Source organism: Orycteropus afer, unplaced genomic scaffold, assembly GCF_000298275.1.
Source record: "Orycteropus afer afer isolate SDZICR_OR568_19922 unplaced genomic scaffold, OryAfe1.0 scaffold00087, whole genome shotgun sequence".
Taxonomy (NCBI): Eukaryota; Metazoa; Chordata; class Mammalia; order Tubulidentata; family Orycteropodidae; genus Orycteropus; species Orycteropus afer.
In genome coordinates this window covers 10,286,812-10,306,132 of record NW_006921674.1, presented here as the reverse complement: position 1 = coordinate 10,306,132, position 19,321 = coordinate 10,286,812, and the positions used below count along the sequence as shown (strand labels likewise).

At 35.0% G+C, this 19,321-nt stretch overlaps 1 protein-coding gene across 1 annotated transcript in view; it reads right to left on the bottom strand.

Annotated features, from left to right (window-relative positions):
- Positions 1-19,321, bottom strand: part of GRIK2 (glutamate ionotropic receptor kainate type subunit 2) — a 944,667-nt gene that overhangs the window by 809,208 nt on the left and 116,138 nt on the right. The gene's annotated exons all lie outside the window — the stretch shown is intronic.

Below are 19,321 nucleotides of genomic sequence, written 5' to 3'. Positions count from 1 at the left end.
ACCTTCTAACAATCTGATTAAATGTATATAATACCTTCTTATTCTATCTTTCATATCTAAGGTTTATTCTCTTCTATCATTTGTATCACTTTCTGGGTAATCCTGTAGATCTCTTTGTTCACTAATCCTCTTAGATGTATCTATTATCAGAATCATCTACTGAATTTCTAATGTCAATAATTATATATTATTTTTATTTCAAAAAGTTCTATTTAGTTCCTTTTCAGACCTACCAGCTTACTTTTGATAATCTCCTATTTCTTGTTCTTTCATCAAACTATCAGTAATAACCTCTTATTTCTAGGAATACATTAAACATTTATTTTTCTGAGAATATAGTTGTAATATTAATAGTATTTGCAGGTCTGATTCTAGATTCTGTTTTCTCTCCTGTCTCTTGGAAAATATTTCTATCACACTTATTGTATTTTTTTTTTTTTTTAACTGCGAGTCTACAGTTCTGATAAATTTATCCAAGGGGATTAATTGTTTTTAAAGTATATTCCTCTTGTGGTTCATTGAAGAAGTCTCCAATCCTAGGTCTGAGACAGAGAAAGTACAAGTTTTCCCTAGACCATCTTTTGCTATACAAAGAAAAAAGACCTCAAGGACAAATGAGGGCATGTAAAAAGATACAGAAACTAGCTTAGGACAATTTGGCATTCAAAAATAATAATAACTACAATTGATTATAACTCATGCAATATTTTTTAACTCCATGAGTCCATAATGATATGAGAGAGGGCCACATATTTGCCCTAATTAGAGGTGACTATTATGCCCAATGGGGGTCAGTTTGAGTCAGAATCAACTTGATGGTGATGAGTTTGGTTTTGGTGTTTTGTTTTGTTTTGTTTGTTATTTTGAAATAAGAAATTCTACTAGGGCAAAGTATGGCCTCTAAAGATAATTTATGAATAGCAATGGCGAAAATAAATACACTTACAAGAGTTTTGGTAATCACCATTTAACTAAGTGGTCAACCTTAGCATCACTAACAATACAATATCTTAACATCTTGTGCCTCCTGATGAGATGCAATACGAAGTACAGAACAGAATCAAGTCTTGTCCAAAAGAATTAAAACTATTCCTAAGAAGCCTTAGAAAAAAACTTCCAATTAATAGTAACTAAATGGCATCACAAGAAAACTATGAGATAATTTTGAATGTGGTTACTGTATTAGACAAATGCCATATAGAGAATTCATTGAGTCAATGTCATGAAAAAAAGGAAGTGAATATTTTAAATTACATAACACACAAAGCACTTAATTTTTTAGATATGATAGAGCCTAGGTCAACCAGGGAAAGATGTGGCAGTCTGCTTCCATAAATATTTCAACCTTGGAAACCCTTCTACTCTGTCCTACAGGGTTGCCATGAGTGAGAATTGATTCAGCAGCAAGGGTCCTTTGTTTGTTTGTTTGTTTTTTGTATCTTGCATATGATAATCATGTGGTATGTAGGAGGATAATTTTTGGAGATGCATGCTCAAATATTTAGGGATTAAAGTGTCATGATGTCTATAACTTACTTTCAAATGGTCCAACAATGAGATGGAAGATGGAAAGAAGAGATAGAGACAGAGAGGGATAGATACAGAAAACTAACAATCGTTGAATCTAAGTGTGAATACATAGATAATCATTGTAATATTCTTTTTATATTTATTTGAATTTCTCATAATTAAAACATTTCTGAAACATTTTAAAAAATAGTAATAATAAAGTGCCTTCCTCTATAGAAGCTTGTGTTTGCTCCTGACAGTACCTGGGGACCAACCCAGGACCACTTAGTTATATTTTTGGCTTCGAGTTTTTCAGGCCACCCATACTGGCAGTGTAAATTGCAGCTGGAAACAACTGTGAGGTTTTACTTCTTTTTCCTGCCATCCAGAAATATGGCCTAGATTGACAAATTGACATATTTCTGTATCAGAGCAGACAGATTGTATTTTTTCTTCTTTCTCAAGTTCTCTCACTAACTGTGTTATCAATTGAGAGTTGTAGCTTTAGAGGGGACCTGACCTCCACCTTGTTAAGGCCCTGTCTCTGTCCTTCACTCCTGTGGTCACTGAAGTCCAAGGGTCACAAAGGAGTAACAAACACCTCTTTGGATTCCCACTCTCTAGTTGTCTCTGGTCTCTGAAGATTTCTCTTACATTCTCAAAAAGATCAATCATAATTTTAAAAAGATGTATGTGTCTGTGTGTGTGTGTGTTTAATATTTTCTCTATCATACAGTTCACCATATTAGCAAAAATGAAAATTCAAAAAATATTTTATGTGAATCACTTAGCTCAGTGCCTGTACTAAGATTAGGAATGTCAGCATTGTTCACAATAGGCAAAAGGTAGAAACAACTTATATGTCCATCAGTAGATAAAGGGATAAATAAAATGTGGTTCAGATATACAATGAAATCTTACTCAGCTAGGAAAAACGAAGTTCTAACACAAACCACAACATGGATGAACCCCAAAAACCTCATGCTGAGTTAAATAAGTCAATCACAAAAGGAAACATAGTGTATGGTCTCACTTATATAAAATAACAGGAATAGAAATCTACATTAATTAGTGGTTCACAGGGACTGAAGGGAGAGGAAAATAAGAAGCCATTGTTTGGGAAGCAATGTTATTTTGTTTGTGGTGATGGGAAATTTGAAAACAATATATGATGGTTACATAACTTAATTCCTATAACAAATCTTGGTAAATTGCATACCTGAAAAATGTTGAATTGGTAAATGTTGTGTTATACATTGATATTTTTTATAACAACTTTTTTAAAAAGGGCCTTACCTAAGAGAATGATTTTTTTAGTTTTGTTTTTGTCATTGTCATCACTTTCCTAAGGCTGTTATGTTGTGGTTTTGCTGTTGCCCTTATCAGAAGGATTTCACCGGATGGCAGGCTAAATATCAACTAAGTCTATATACCTAGTTACTAAATTAGTAAGTTTACCCACAAAAATGAACACTGTGTTACCACAATAACACAATAATTATCAATAGGCATGATAATGATTTTAAAAGTGAATGTTCTATGGAAGTGCTTCAACATGTCAACGTATCATAAGGAAAAAAATGAGTAAGTCCTGAGGAACTAAAAATGTCAATTGGGCTTTCCTGTGTTTTAAATTTCTATAGTAGAATGATTAATTGGCCTCCAGGCACTCCCTCTGCTTTTCTTGGAGAGCTCCCATGGAACATAAAGTACCCCACTTGTACTTCTCATACTTCTCTAGGTACAGTCACTTAATGGCAAATGGTGTCTGCCTGGGATGACTGTTAAGGTGATTTTTTACTCCTGAAATAGAACCTAATCATGTATCACCACTTTATGCAAATACACGACTCTATTCCCTGAGTATTTATGATATTTTGGCAATACTTGAAGTAACAGTTGATTGGAGTTATTACATAAGCAGGTTTATGTTGAAAAACTAAATCCAGTATTCATAGTTTTCAAAAAAGCACCATTCTTACATTTTTATTAAAATATATAGATGTTCAGCTCTACCATCACTTTAGACAAATATATTTAAACATAATTTATTTTCCTGAAAAATAATCACCTGCTGAAACACTATTTAGCTTCTTTTTTCTAAAGGTTGACTCCGATGTTCTTCTATCTCTCAGCATTATAAAGGAAACTCCAATAATTGTATTTGCATGTTTTTCATATAAATTCACCTCCTGCTGAAGATAAAAGGCAAAGCTCCCTGTTATACATGCTCTGGCAACCACTAATAAATGCCTGTCCCTATACTTACCTACAGGATGGAGGGAGAGGAAAAGGGAATCACTGCTTGGGGACACTGAGTTTTTGTTAAGAGAGGAAGAATTTGGAAACATGATGTTAAAGTTTGAACAACATGATAAACCAAACCAAAACCAAAGTCACTGCCATCAGGTTGATTCTGGCTCATAGCAACCCCCATTGGGTTTCCAGGGCAGTAAATCCTTACTGAAATAGATTGCCCGGTCTTCCTTCTGGAGCAGCTGGTGGGTTTGAATCACCAACCTTCTGGTTAGCAGTCAAATACCTTTGCACTGCACTACCAGAGCTCCTTAACAACATGATAAACATAACTAATGTCACTGAACTGTGAATGTAAAGATGATGAAAAGAGAACTGATTTGTTATTTATATATTTACCACAAAAAAAGAAAGAATACAATATCAAGAAAATCATTTTACGAAAGTAAAACTGAAAAAAAAAAAAGTGTATGTGTATGTGTGAATGTCACTGCCTTTGAGTCAGATCCACTCATAGCCACCCCTCCTTGGGTTTCCGAGGCGGTAATCTATAGGAGCTCTGGTAGCCTAGTGCCTGGAGCTCTGGTAGCATAGTGGCTGAAGTACTTGACTGCTAACCAGAAGGCTGTCAGTTCAAACCCACCAGCCACTCCTCGGAAGGAAGATGGGGCAATCTACTTCCATAGTGATACTGCCTTGGAAACCCAAGGAGGGGTCGCTATGAGTTGAGTCTGACTCGACGGCACATAACAACAACAACAACAAGGCACTCGACCACTAACCAAAAGGCTGGTTGTTCAAACCCACCAGCCACTCCTTTGGAAGGAAGGTTGGGCAATTTTCTTCAGTAGTGATACTGCCTTGGAAACACAAGGAGAGGTTGCTATGAGTCAGGGCCGACTTGACAGCACATGACAACAACAACATCTCTAGGGAAGTAGATTGCCCAACCTTCCTTCCAAGGAGTGGGTTTGAACCACCAGCCTTCTAGTTAGCAGTCAAATTGTGCTTAGGCACTACACCACCAGAGCTCCCATGTGTGAATGTAGGAACCTAAATAAAAGAATTTAGACATTATCTGGTGTACCCATTTTGTTTGGGATGGGGAAACATGAATGCAGAGTCACATATGGCAAAAACAAAATTAGAACTCAGGTCTTTGAAAACTAATGGAGAATTCTACCCATCAATAAATATATTAACTGAAACAAGCCCCAAAAATGGAAATGACAATTCTGTGCACAGTTTCACATCTTTACTTCATACCAAATTCATCTCCACCATTTGTTTGAAGCCCTTCAAAAAATTCCTCACACTGTAATAGCAGGCTGTGTTTCACTCTGCCGATAAAGATACTGTTCCACAGAGTAAAGCAAAAAAAAAAATAAATAAATAAATAAGCTTTCTAAAAATTGTAATTCACAACCTTTTTCACATCCTTTACCTACCTGGCTTATCAAGAGATTGCCTTAAGTCTGTGGGTCACAGAATATGGAAGTTACACTTTTATTGTTGGAGAAAATGTTTAAACCTTTTCATAAGCAGTCTTTATAGCCTGCAATAACAATTAAACAAGTCATAATAATCTGGTTAAATCCAGGGCAGGATGATTCTTCATAAGGAAAACAGAAGACAGAAAAATATTATTAGAAGCACTTATGATGCCTAAAATATTTTAAGACTTCCTCGTGTCTCTTTAGAGCTTCCTTTTACTCAGTTTTCAAATACAGCCTAAATGTAAAGAAGAGAAATGATGAAATAATGGGGTTGACATACATCCAAATATGATTATTAGTCAATAATCAAAAGGAACAGAGCTGATGTGTTTTAACTTTACAAAGAGTAGAGTGATTGTACATCTCTTGGTAGTTAAGAAAAGTAAAAATACATATTTTCCCTTTGATAAATAGTGCTTGTCTTTTTTCCCACAGATTAATGAAAGGAAATGATAACATTTATTCAGTGTCAATATGTTGCTTTTTATATGATTCTGAAAAAAAAAAATTTCTCCCTAATTTTGATATTCCTCCACCAAAAGGCAAGTTCTGTGATGGTGAAATTTATTCTCTCTTTTGCTAAATGCTGTATCTCTAGTAACTAAAACACCATATAATATAGATGTAATAAATATTTGTTTAATGAATGAATGAGTGATACAAAAACAACAGGGGAGCTATGACATCCATAAATTAGTTACTATGTGTATGCCACATTGTATTTTATTTTTTTTATGTTTACATATTTGGAGATTTTCCTAGCTTATAAGATGGCTATCAAAGCTATTTTTCAAAAGATTGTAAAACAACAGTGTTCCAATTTAAGTGAAAAAATTACTATTTCCTTTCACATATATGAACTCCATCTTTATAACTATGCTGTGGTCAAAGTAGGACTTAAATTATTGTTGTTGTTAGGTGCCATTGAGTCAGTTCCAACTTAAAGTGATCCTATGTACAACTAAACAAAACACTGCTTGGACCTGAACTATCTTCAAAATCCTTGCTAGGCTTGAGCACTACATTGTAGTCACTGTGTCAATTCACCTCATTGAGGGTCTTCCCCTTTTTCGCTGACCCTCTACTTTATCAAGTATGATATCCTTCTCCAGGGACTGTTTCCTTCTGACAACATGATCAAGGCATCAATTGTTCTACAGTCATTCTATTCACTGTCCAGCTCTCACATGCATATGAAGCCATTGAAAACATCATGGCTTGGGTCAGGTGCACCTTAGTCTTCAAAGTAACATCTTTGCTCTAAAACACTTTAAAGAGGTCTGTCTTCTGCAATAGACTTGTCCAGTATAATGCATCATTTGATTTCTTGACTGCTGTTTCCATGGACATTGATTGTGGATCCAAGTAAAATGAAATCCCTGACAACTTCAATCTTTTCTCCATTTGTCAAGATGTTGCTTATTGGCCCAGCTGTGAGGGTTTTAGTTTTCTTTATGTTGAGATGTAATCAATACTAAAGGTTGTAGTCTATCATCTTAATCAGTAAGTGCTTCTTCATTTTTAGCAAGCAAGGTTGTCTCATCTGCATATTGCAGGTTGTTAATGAATCTTCCTCCAATCCTTAAGTCCTGTTCTTCTTCATATAACCTGCATTCTTGGATTATTTGCTCAACATACAGATTGAATAAGTATGGTGAAAGCACACAACCCTGATACACACATTTTCTGATTTTTAACCACACAGTATCCCCTTGTTCTAATTGAACAAGTGCCTCTTACTTTATGCACAGGTTCCTCATAAACACAATAAAGTGATCTGGAATTCCCGTTCTTCACAATGTTATCCATAATTTGTTATGATCGGCACAGTCGAATGTCTTTTCATAGTCAATAAAATACAAGTAAACATCTTTCCGGTATTACTCACTTTCAGCCAAGATCAATCTGACATCAGCAACAATATCCCACATCATAGTCTCTTCTGAATCCAACTTGAATTTCTGGCAGTTCTTGTCAATGTGCTGTTGCAATTTTTTGAGTTATCTTCAGCAAAATTTTACTTGAGTGTTATATTTTTTTGGTAATTTCCACATTCTGTTAGATCACCTTTCTTTGGAATGGGTACAAATACGGATCAGTTGGCCAGGTAGCTGTCTTCCACATTCCTTGGCATAAATGAGTAAGCGCCTCCAGCACTGTAACCTTTTGTGAAACATTTCAATGGGTATTCCGTCTCTTCCTGGAGCATTGTTTATTGCCAATTTGTTCCGTGCAGCTTGGGCTTCTTCCCTCAATATGACCTGTTCTTATGTTACTGCTCCCATGCTATAAATGAAGAACTGAGACTCAGAAAGTGACGAAACACATAATTTTGTAAGTATGACAAAAAGAGTTATAAACAGTCAGTGTCTTTGATCTGTTAGACCAATGCTCATTTGAAGAAACACTCTGCTTCTCCCTGTGGTTCATATCAGAAATGTTTTGGGATATTTTAATAACTAACTTCTGGCAAAAATATTGCTAATTGTTCAATATTACTACATTACTTATATAGCAAAAAAACAAACTTTCTGCCATCTAGTTGGATCCAACTCATAGTGACCCCTCCTTGGGCTTCCCAGGCAGTATCACTATAGAAGTAGACTGCCCAACCTTCTTTTCGAGGAGTGGCTGGTGGGTTTGAACCACCAGCCTTCTGGATAGCAGTCAAATGCCTTAGGCACTATGCTACCAGAGCTCCTCATTACTAATATAGCACTTTATTGATTATTTATTAGTGTTTTAATTAATTGAAGCATTACAAACATCTGTCCAAAAAAAAAAAAAAAGCTACACTTCCTTGTCACAAGGTAAGACAGACCATGCACAGGGAGAGTAGTTACTTGTGTGGTATGAATTGGGGGGCAGTAACACTTGTGCTTCTCCCAAAATTCTCCCCAACCTTTGAAACTTCCTAAGAAAGTGAGAGAACATGCTTTAAGGACATTTTTGCCTTCACAATAATCCTGTCTAGAGTGCCTATTTTCAAATCTACTCCATTGTAACTAAATATCTAGAAAGAAGATTTAGAGACTGACTCTTGTTCCACACAGCAACATCCTCCTCAGAACTGGGTACTATTTCATATTCTTGGTCATTGAGAAAGATATCAATTAAGTCAAACACTTCACAATTACTACAAAGTTTCTCATCAGTGTATTAGAAAACCTAAGCTTAAAGTCTGTCTCCTATTCTTCTCAATTGCTGGCATATCTAGCAGAGAGCTAGCCTCTGTTTTCTGGTATTGAAATGTGGGAAGAGAATTGATTAAATGACTGTTGAAGCCCACGTTTAGATTCAACAAACAAAAGCACAACCAAAGAGTTTATAGATCATTCAGATTATTTCCCAATCTTGTCTTCCTGCAGCCTCAAACAAATTGGTCAAGGTAGCAACAAAGCTTAAGGTGAACACAAATGTACCTTCTGGGAACTTTCCTTCCTGGCAGTTTCTTCCTTGAACACCTTAGTGACCTTCTCTCATCTGCAGCTTAGTGTGGAAACTCCTTAATTTGGCAGCCTTTCCACAATCTGCTTCCTATTCTTTAATTTTAGTTTCTCATATTCCATTCAGTCATGCTAATTCTACCACAATCCCATGGTCACCCCAGGAGGAAACCAAGCTCATAAACATTCAATTACCTCTGACCCTCAGCCCTCTTTCTCCTACACCCTCTCAAATGGCAATTCTTCCTTGGCAATATCATTTCTCCATCCACTTAGATTATCTTATCTGTCCCAATTCTAGGGAAAGGAAGACTAAAAATGCTAGGCCATGGTTTTCCCTAGGCAACAACTCTCCAGGGAAAATATTGATACAACATTAAAAAACACCAATGGTCATCAATTTTATTACTAACGGACAGATAGACTGAATTTCATATAATTAAAAAATACATAATTATAAAATCCATAGATTTCAGATCATAATGTTTTACACACATAGCACAGCTTTCCACCCAAGAAGAAAGCCATTTCACTAAACACAAAATAGCATAATTGTATCTACTAATTATATTTTCAACCAACCAGAAAAATAGCAGCATAAGCTGAAAATATAAAGCTCCTTTGGATCATAGTTCAAAAGAACTATAGCTTTCCTTTGCCTATTATACAGAAATATTGCTATAATCATGTTTTCATTCTAAAATAAATATTCATATTAAAGACTTTCATTTTATATTCATGTTTTCTCACCAAAGTATATTTCAGTGTAATTGCCCTTATCTCTATAAAATCTTCCTGACTGTTGTAATCAAATCTACTAATATTTATGGTGCAAATTCTTCTCTAAATTCCATGAGAATTACTTTCCAGTATTAATGACTAAAACAAGATGACTAATGTATGATGTTATCACCATTGCTGTTGTTGTTGTTGTTATTAGGTGCCGTTGAGTCGGACCTGACTCATAGTGACCCCTCCTTGGATTTCCCAGGCAGTATCACTACGGAAATAGGTTGCCCAGCCTTCCTTCCGATGAGGTAAATATCACAGATCAAATTCACCAAAAATATCACAAGTGCATTTTGTCTCTGATGATTTAGGAATTTTTTTGAAGTTATATAAAGTTCTCCTAAAAGGAAATATTTGTTTTTGAAAGATTTAAAGAAAAATTATTGATCACTCAAATTAAGTAAGTATGTCTAAAAATTAATTAAGAATAATGATACGCAAAAATTACTGGGCTGGAATGGGGTCATGAGTCTTTCATTATGTCCCAACTCAGTCATTAACTAGCTATTTGATCTTAGGAAAGTCATTTAACCTCTATGGAACTTGAATGTCCTCATCTATAAAACAAAGAAACTGAATGACTCCATTGCTAAGGTCCTTTCAAAATACATGACTCTAAAACTATAACTAGTTTTACATATCTTGGGTTAAAATACAGGCTTTAGCATGCTGATTTAGACCTATCCATTTTGCTAAAGCAACGTATCTGTTAAGTCAAGGTAGTTGTCACCAAACTATGTAAAGTCAAGAGTATTTGATGCTATTTAGTTTCCCTGGTAGGAGAAATGTGTTTCAATTGAATTATGACATGCTTCTGCAGCCTGATTCCTGCAAGACAGCAGCAGTCTGCTCTCTGTCAACTATGTCAATAAAAATGATAAATGTTTCCAGTGATTAAGTTATTTGTCAATAACAGAAGAAGCATTTTGAACTAGTAAATCCTGTGCCTAGAATTTCATACCTGTCTAAAACATATAATCTATTTAAGTATTGAAATATAACAGAAGCAGTTGGGGAAAAAAAAACAGTAGACAAGTACATTTTCTAGGTTAAAGAAATACACTTAAACTTACACTTTTCTAGTGTCTGAGAAAAATTCCAATAATCCATTAATAATAATAATAAGCAATAATAATACTTGAGCCTTTCACTAATCCTATGAGACAACTACTAGAATATCATTTTATCATTCTCTAACTGAACATTAGGAACTCTGGTAGCACAGTTGTTAAGGCATTCAGCTGAAAACCAAAAGGTTGGTGGTTCGAACCCACAAGCACTCGGTGTGAGAAAGACAAGGTAGTCTGCTTCCATAAAGATTTATAGCCTTGAAAACCATAGTGGGCAGTTCTGCTCTGTCCTATAGGGTCTCTCTGAGTCAGAATTAACTCAAAGGAAGGGGATTTGGTTTGGTTTTAACTACACATTTTCTCATATCAAAGATATAAATATCAACTTAGCATACCACATACATTCATGCATATTAAATTTTTAATGTCATAGCAATACATTGTAAGACTCATTTAGCAATATTTCAAAAATAAGAAATATATTTAAATTATATTTTTTAAAGTGTGATAGCATTTCCAAAGAAATCTTTTTGGCAAATACAATGGACGATAATATGTTAAAGAAGTAATATTCAAGCTGTAGCAAGTCTTCAGGGAAATATTCAATGCTCTCTTCAGCTTTCATTGAAAAATAAATAAACAAACCACAGCAGCAGGATAGTTTTCCCTCTGGAAGTAGATGGTTATAGATGTATTAAGGAGTATAACATATGCTATTAAATATGGATGGTGAATAATTCATATGTGCTATCAAAAGAAGCAAGCAGCTGGGACTAATACCTACTCTGCTAAAATTCTCATTTTGCTCTTTGTTGTCTTTTGTAATCAGTAGATTCACAGAATATCTGGTATAAGTGAAAATAAGGTTGACTAGAAAGTTATAAAAAATGAACAAATTAAACTCAGGTTATAAGCCAACAATGACATATCTCTCTAGATTTAAAAAAGGCCATAAAACATGCTAAATGGATGCCTAATATCTCTCATTATAATCCAAGTAATGTCTTGTCCAGGAGGCCATATTATTTTCTTACATTATATAACTGTTTGGTTGAAGAAAGAGGGAAAATGAGCCAACAAAAATGGACATAGAGAAATAGTAGAAGAAACAGTCATATGTTAAATTAGCTATTTAGATGTCTTAATGTGGATTATAATTAACAGTTAGTGAACATTCTGCTTAAAACTCATATTGGATAAGCCAGAATATGGTTCAAGAAAGGATCTAGATTGCCATGGACTCAAGAACTTTAGAAATGGCATTTCTGCACCCATTATTAATAATGGTACTGAGATCATCTGAAAGGAATAGAAATTGCTTACTTAATAAATGTTCTTTGATGATTAAAAATACTGTAATGGATGACTTTGCTTCATAGTCTCTGCCACATTGAAAACTCCAACGAAGGTAGGATTCAGACAGGAGAATCTTATCAATTATTGAAAACCTACTATGAGTTCTGTAGCATTTTAAGATCTATAAAGAAATAAGATGCAATGATCAGTCTCTCCTCGTCCAGAGCAAAGAACAATGAAGAAAACCAAAGATTCATGAAAAGAATTAGTCCTAAGAACTGGTACACCATGCAATCCACAATCTATATGACTATGAGACCAGAAGAACTAAATGGTGCCCAGCTACCACTGTCAACCACTCAGAGGGGGAATCTATGTAGGAGATCCTGGATAGAGAGGGAGAAAATATGGAACAAAACTCAAAATCATTTGGAGAAAAAAACAAGCGGGGAGGGAGGACTAGGTTTGCTGATCTGATAGCCTGGTGGAACCACTGAGACTATAGCCCCTAGCTGCCCCTCAGGTCTGGAATTGAACCCACACTTGTGGCTTCCAGCCAAACAAAAGACAGGCACAGGAGTCGAACATTTACCTGAGGTAGATACACTCCTTGGATAGAACAATCATGAGAGAAAGAAGGGCTGTTTATGAACAGGAAGACAACTCAAGGGGTAGGGGTGCATGGAGGGATGGACACTTGGAAGAGGTGACTGTCGGGAGAGAGTGGGAGGGGAGCTTTTGCATTATGGTGAATTTTAGTTAATGTCATGAGACAAGGTGTATGTCAACTGCTGTATGAAAATTGAATTTGCTTTGTAAATTTTCACCTAAATCACAATAAAAAAATTTTTAAAAAAGATCTATAAAGAAATAAAATGAAATTTAAAAATTGTGACCACTGTTTTTTAAGAGATACAAGATTAAAAGAGAGAGAACCATGAAAAATATAAAACTGAGATAATGCATTTTCATATCCCATAGCTAATACAGGTTTCCAAGGTGGTATCACTATGGAAGTAGATTGCACAACCTTCCTTCCAAGGAGTGGCTGGTGGGTTTGAAACACCAGCCTTCTGGTTAGCAGTCAAATGCCTTAGTCACTATGCTACCAGAGCTCAAGATTTCATAGCCAATATATAAAGATTGGGCATAAATTGCTTATTAAAACTAACAAATAAAAAGAATTTTTATTTTCACAATGTACAATTTGTTAAAATAACAAGCAAAAATACCCTCTCATGCGCACTGAAAATACCTTCATACAAGTCATGAACTTTTTTTTTTAGTTGCCTTCCCATCATTTTCACTTCGTTGGTTCCTTTTCATATTTAGAGACCCATTCACCTTTCTTCTTCCTTCCTACTCCTATCACTTTAGTCTTGGCCTTCTATTTCTTATATGGTTTACTCTAATATTCACTTAACAGGTCTTTCTCTTTGTGTGCCTCAACTCCACCTAAACTCCTTTAATCATCCCCCCACACATACACATCTCACATTCTCATTTCTTCCAGAATGACCTGCCAAAAATACAAATCTGATACCACTTATTTGATCAAAATCCTTCAAAGACTTCTCATAACATTTCTACTATGGTCCATACATACTCCTTCACTTACATCTTGATCTCATTTCTGTCTATCTCTGTAACCTTCTCTATATAACCCATTTCTTCAGGCAAACAAAATCTTTGACATGCCCTGCTGATAATGAGGAAAGTCTCAGCTCTATGTCTCTGCACACTTGGCTTTCTTTGACTGTGATGATCTTTCCTTCTTTCTCCCACTTCCACTAACACATGTTTTGAGATCCAGTTGGTATCACCTGCTTAGGAAAGCCCAAACTGCTCCATCTGCTGTGGATTCCGATCTCTGGCACCTTCATTTAACACAGAGCAGTATATTCATTCCAATCAGAGATGTATCACTTACAATCCTTGCCTTACTTGATTATTTACTCCCAATTTGGTTTATCTATGTAGTGCCTAAGGTAGTTGACTGCTAACCAGAAGGCTGGTGTTTCAAACTCACCAGCCAGTCAGTCCTTGGAAGGAAGAATGGGCAATCTACTTCGTAGTGATACTGCCTCAGAAACCCAAGGAGGGGTTGCTATAAGTTAGATCCAATTCCACGGCAGTGAGTGTGCCCTCCCCCCCAATCTTGGTATTTAGAAAAGAGAGGATGACTCCTTTCATATGTCCCAACTTAAGCACAGGCTTGACAACATTAGGTGCTCTATGATTGTTGCATGAAAAAATTTAAGATTTAACTTAGGGAAGAGAATAAAAATATTAGTACTTTGATTTCATTAATGTATATAATAATGAATGACATACGTCTACAAGTATTTTATTCACTGAATAAATGCAAAGCTAACTACTTTTACATGGCAAAACTTATTGGAAACAGTGTTTTAGGTTAAACTGGTTTATCTGTAATTCAAAGCAATAAATCAATACTTGCCTGGAAAAAAAAAAATCAATGCCATTGAGTCAATTCTGACTCATAGCAACCCCCTTTGGGTTCTGAGGTGGTAAATCTTTAGGGAAGTAGATTGCCCAGTCTTCCTTCCACAGATTGGCTGGTAGGTTTGAACTGTCAACCTCCTGGTTAGCAGTCAAATGCCTTTGGCTCTATGCCACCAGAGCTCCTTTTTACCTAAATATATTCCAATTCAATGCTCCAAATACTCTTGAATTACCTTTTCAATTAGTATGTTGTTGTTGTTATGTGCCATCGAGTCAGCCCTGACTCATAGCGACCCCTCCTTGGGTTTCCAAGGCAGTATCACTACGGAAGTAGGATTGCCCAACCTTCCTTCCGAGGAGTGGCTGGTGGGTTTGAACCGCCAGCCTTCTGGTTAGCAGTCTTCAATTAGTATACATAAATAAAAACTTTTACTACATAGCCAATACTTTAAATTATAACTGCTCTTTTCTCTAAGTAATACATCCTACCAATAGATTCTTATCACTATATCTCCAAAGACACACTCCAAGTTTCCATATGTGAGGTGGGAGTTAATTAATTGTTAAATGATAATGACACTAATGATACCAAAATGTGAAGTTCCTTTGGGTTTTTGATCAGAAGGCACTGGCTGAAATAAAGTAGCCTCCTACATTTATTGTAAACACCAAAACAGCCTATCTTCTCTCTTTCAAAAGCAAAACTAAACATGGTATCAACACCTTTTACTAGCTTTCAATTCCAACTAAAGAGAGTACCTAAAATCTATAAGAACAATACATGTCCTCAGTTACATTAAAGAAAATCATTATGTCACTAAAGATTTTTTAAAATTACGTAAATTTTGGAGCAAAATGAGTTAAGAAGCAGAGTTATTTTGACATTGAAATTATCTTTGGGTTTAGAAACAGGATTCTGTTCTGATTTCCCACACGTATTTTCATAGAAAATAATTTCATGTTTGCTTACGGCATTCCTTTCATCAACTCATTAGTCAAAATCAGTTGTTCTTACCTTACATAATTATTTAATGCTCAGGTTTTTCACAGCTTTCAATTTCTCAAATATTTATTTCATGTTTCTCTTCAGATCACGTCCACCTCTTTGGAATTGGCTAATATTCCCCAAACTAACAAAACCAATGAGGGAAAAGAAAAATGAGGGGCCATGAACAAGGCCACTTAACATTTGTTCAAGTTTTTAACCACTGGTATAGTCTTGAGTTGGCAATCTGAGAAGAAAAATCTTAATAATGAACTGAAAGGTAAAACATTATCTTCACAGCTGGTACAAGAATTACCATTAGGGAGGGTAATTTCTTTTTCTAGAAGCATGCCTTACCAAGGTGTAAAAAGCAATACTTTAGCAGAAGTGGAAGCAAAGCCATAAAGCAATAGTGAGGCTACTCTACTAGGAAAGCAAGGTATCTGTTGGTAAGGGAGAAAGAGGAAAGAGGAGCCAAGGGAGCGTTATGACATTGGAGCCAAATGACATTCCTGGCAACTACTTTAATTACAGGGATATCTAAGTTTTGATTTAAACTCATTTGCACTATGTGATGTAAATCCCTCTTTACTCTCTTAAACTCATTAGCAAAGCATATTGCTCTTGAGGATAATGGTTGCTTTGTTTAGTGGATACTGATGAAGAAGCTTGGTTTCCCTTCTAAGTTGATCCAATATAGTACAAAATTTCTAGAGAAATAAGCAGAAATAGAAAGGTGAGATAAACTCGAGCATACAACCTCTGCCACCCACCACTCACTTTTGTAAATTTGCAAAAACCTTGCAGAAGGGATTGACTTGTATAAGGCATGACTAGAGAGATTGAAACCAATGTCGTTTGAATTTTCTACTAACACTTAAATTGCTTTATAGGTTAATGAGAGTTAGTTAATCCTAATCCTCTCCATATCAAATACGGCATGGGTTTATCTCTCAAAAGTGAAATATTTTCCAATTAAAAAAAAAAAAAAAATCAGGATCGATAACTAAAAGTATTATCGGAATAAAATAATTCAAAGGATCAAGAAACATTCAAAATGACAAATGTTTAATTTTCATTGGCAAAAGTGAAGTATTTTTCAATAACTAAAGGTAAAAATAAAAAGATATTTAAGCAATGACATTTACCAGTGGTGAGTATAGAAATCACTGATGACAAGTTTTATTGTCTACAATAGGCAGCTTATATATTTATGTTAATAGCTATTAACTGTTCTACAAGAGTTAAAGTTCATCAAAGGTAAATGAAAATCTAACTTGGGAATAGTAAGCAGTGTGTTTAAAATAAAATAATAATAATTTAATCAATATAAATTCATAGGAAACTAAAAAATACTAGCATTAATTTTTTAATTTATTTTTAAAACCAAATCATCATCTTGTAGGCCTCATATCAACCGTTTTGTCTCCTACTCTCATGCAGACATCTATACTAACAAACACGGCAAGTGAATATGATAACAAATGACTGAACTAGTTTTTCAATCATGCCAAAGTCATATTAACCTTAAAATGTAAGGAAAAAAAAGTCTCATAGAGAAAATAACAAGTGTTTGATATAAGTAGTCAAAAAAAATTGCTTATAGCACCTTTGAAATAGACATCCTCATGATCATTGCTAATGGAGTTAGAATAAATGGTACAAACTGCTGAGAAATAAAGGTTGTAGAGAAAAATGAAGTTAAAAAAAAATGAGATTTGTGACCATAATAATTGTAATGAGAGCTTGGCCCTGCCTAGACGTTTTTTGCCCTAACATATATAATTATGTAAGACCAAATTTTTAAAATCAAAATGAGGACAAGTTAATACCAACTTTCTGGTTCATACATTTTAGTTTGTTTGTTGTTGTCCACATATCCATTGTGATTCATTTTCTCATCAATTGAAGTTTCTATTAATTTTGTAGCTATGATCATTATGCTAATCTATTTCAGTAGTAATGCCAATATACATTTGAAAGTTAAGGGTACTCTACACTACAAATGGGAGCTCTGGTGGCATAGTGCCTAAGGCACTTGACTACTAACCAGAAGGCTGGCAGTTCAAACCCACCAGCCACTCTTCAGAAGGAAGGTTGGGCAATCTACTTACGTAGGGATACTGCCTGGGAAACCCAAAGAGGGGTCGCTATGAGTCAGGTCTGACTTGACGGCACATAACACAACACACACACACACACATATCACAAATAATATACAAAATATAAATATCACCAAACAAGGTAAATGTGGTAAATATGAATATTCTCATTAATAGTACACCAGGTTTCAATTTTTAATAATTTTTAATAATATTTTCTAAAGCATGTGTTATCAAAACATAAAAAAAGAAAAAATTCATTCCTTTGCACAGAGTATAGTTTTTTAAATCTCAGGATTCTAGATCATTTTTATAGTCCTATTAACTATATTGGTCATTTTTAATCATATCTCAGCATTTAAATAGGTCATTTTTTTACCACTTACCTAATTATTATTAATTATGGTTTGTTTATAGAACATACCTAATAAGCATAAATATTCACTATAATATGTGGAATAAACAGATATGAAAATAATGTGTAATTTAAGTATTTGAACTGCCCTCTCACCATTAAAATTCTGATGATAAAGCCAGATTTTTTAAGCACCTAACAATTTTCAAGGACACACACAAGCAAACAAAACTACTCCCACGCAAGTAAAAATTTGGGCTAAAATACTGTTTCATTAAATTTTGTTCATTTACAATGAATTGATTAATGATAAAATTCAATTTACAATATTCATCTCCATTTAAAAATGTACCTTTTAATAAATATATTTCATTCCCCATATGAAAGGGTCCTGAGCCCTTTCATAAAAGAGTGAAAAATACTAGAGCTCTCTGAACTTAAGTATCAAGCACTGTCTGGCACACCCAGTGTGTACTTGATCTTGAAGACATGGACATTTTTAAAAGCTACCTCTAGTGCCATTTCTAAGAATGGCAAGCAGAATATACCGACAGATTCTACACATATATTGTAACACAATGGATATAGAATGTAAAGTATGGTCTAAACTGATTAAGAGGGGAATCAATTAGTTCCTGATCCATTTAAAGTTCTTTCTAAAAGTTCCTAAGAATGAAAGCTACCTTTCTCCTGTTGTTCATTTCATATTGACATTTCTATGAGGCAGATGGTGACCTTATCCCTGTACTTCAGCTCAAAAAGATTTTTATTAAGGCTAAACAAGTGTGAACGATGCTAATTTCCTGCAGCAAATGTGAGTAAACCTCTGAATGAGTGTAAGTGCCTTGCCTCACCATATGGTTAAGGCCCACACCTGCCAAAAGAAAGAACTGAAAAGTAGCCTTGATCTTTGTTTGAATTCTGCCCTAAGTCTCATGTTTCAGTATTAGCAGCCCAATCAAAGACTAGCTTCAGAGAAAAGGAGATCATAATGAATAATTTAATGAATTGTTTGGTGGATTAAACACTGAAGAAGGGTCACTCATGGGCAAATTCTGGAATAGGAAACATCTGGTTTTCAGTGCCCTCGCTGTGCTTGGGATGTCCTCATCACTTCTCTCATTCACACTTACCTTCTATACTCCTTCATTTACCCAAGTGCCCAATAATGATAGATACTTAACATTAGCCTAACTGTTGTTGTTGTTATGTGCCATTGAGTCAGCCCTGACTCACAGCGACCCCTCCTTGGGTTTCCAAGGCAGTATCACTACGGAAGTAGATTGCCCAACCTTCCTTCCAAGGTGTGGCTGATGGGTTTGAACTGCCAGCCTTCTGTTTAGCAGTCTAGTGCCTTAGGCACTATGCTACCAGAGCCCCCTTAGCCTAACTAGCTTCTTTGAGTATTCCATGCACTAGAGGAATGTCTCTAACTTAAGGAATGTTTGTGTGTCCTTTAATGCATATATGTGTCACAGACAGCTAGTTTTAACTTATTTATATAATATTTCTTAAATATATATAAACTAGAGGAGCTCTGGTAGCATAGTG